Source organism: Vitis vinifera, chromosome 4 (assembly GCF_030704535.1).
Source record: "Vitis vinifera cultivar Pinot Noir 40024 chromosome 4, ASM3070453v1".
NCBI lineage: Eukaryota > Viridiplantae > Streptophyta > Magnoliopsida > Vitales > Vitaceae > Vitis > Vitis vinifera.
The window spans coordinates 8,263,411-8,265,064 of record NC_081808.1 but is presented as its reverse complement, the minus strand read 5'-3'; positions in this window follow the sequence as shown (position 1 = coordinate 8,265,064).

Genomic DNA, 1,654 nt, shown 5'->3' with positions numbered 1-1,654 from the left:
ATGATAATTAAATATTCCGAATTTTGATAATTTTTGCTAATTAATTAGATAAGCATGCTAGGATTTGTTATTCATTATTTATTATTTATTATCTAACCCCCGTAATTACAATCACACACTTTTTCTTTCGCTCACTAATGAAACCTAATTTTTTTTTATAAATATATAGCTATAGGTTCAATCATTGCAAGCTCAATGGAGAATCCCAAACATCTTTTACGTAAGGTTATAAAATTTGTGTCATCTTACAAGATACATTAAAGATTATGCTCCTTGTACAAAGACTTTTGTACAAAACAAGAAATTAAATATTAGGTTATGTCACTATAAGTGGAGGGTTGGTAGCATCCCTAGTCTTAACCTCTTTCAAACTTTGAGCATATATACTATAAGGAATGGTGTGTGTGTTTGTGTGTATGGGGTGGGAAGAGGTTTACCTTTACCAAATCAAAGTATCCTTTGTAAAACCTACGTCATCCAAGACTTTTCTATGAAATAAGCAATTAAATGTTGGGTCTTATCACTGTAAGCGAAGGGTTGGTACCATCCTTAGCGTTTTGACCTCTTTCTAACTCCAAGCATATATATCACAAGGAATGGGAGGGATGGGGAGTACATCAATAGTAAGTAACATTTATCAATTGAGAGAGACGATTTTGATAATACATTAAACCAAAACTCTTTGTATGAAGTTTCGTGGTACCTCAACATCAGTTGACATTTATTGTTGAGAAAGACAATTTTGATAATATATTAAACCAAAAATATTTGTATGATGCTTCGTGGCAACACATATGACAGCTTTTTCCCACTTATAAAATTAACTCTAACTTTAGTCTTTGCACCTCCATACATATGAGCTGAAATAAAAAAATAAAAAATAAAAAGAAATAAACCAAAACATTTTAATGTAGTTTGGTTACTAATATAATCTCTACATTTATCGGATACACCAACACTTTAAAATTCAATAATTAAATGAACATAAAAATGTTATAATCATAAAAGCTGCCATTCTATTTTATATTACAATTGCACTTTTTTTTTCACTCAATAATGAAATCACCTCTCAATTACAATCACACACTTTCTCTTTTCACTCACTAATGAAACCTAATTTAAAAAAATATATATATAGCTATAGGTTCAATCATTCCAAGCTCAATGGAGAATCCCGAAAATCTTTTGTGTAAGGTTATAAAATTTGTGTCATCTTACAAGATACATTAAAGATGATGCTCCTTATACAAAGACTTTTCTATAAAACAAGAAATTAAATATTAGGTTATGTCACTATAAGTGGAGGGTTGGTAGCGTCCCTAGTCTTGACCTCTTTCCAACTTTGAGCATATATACTATAAGGAATGGTTTGTGTGTTTGTGTGTATGGGGTGGGAAGAGGTTTACCTTTACCAAATCAAAGTATCCTTTGTAAAATCTACGTCATCCAAGACTTTTCTATGAAATAAGCAATTAAATGTTGGGTCTTATCACTGTAAGCGAAGGGTTCGTACCATCCTTAGCGTTTTGACCACTTTCTAACTCGAAGCATATATATCACAAGGAATGGGAGGGATGGGGAATACATCAATAGTAAGTAACATTTATCAATTGAGAGAGACGATTTTGATAATACATTAAACCAAAACTCTTTG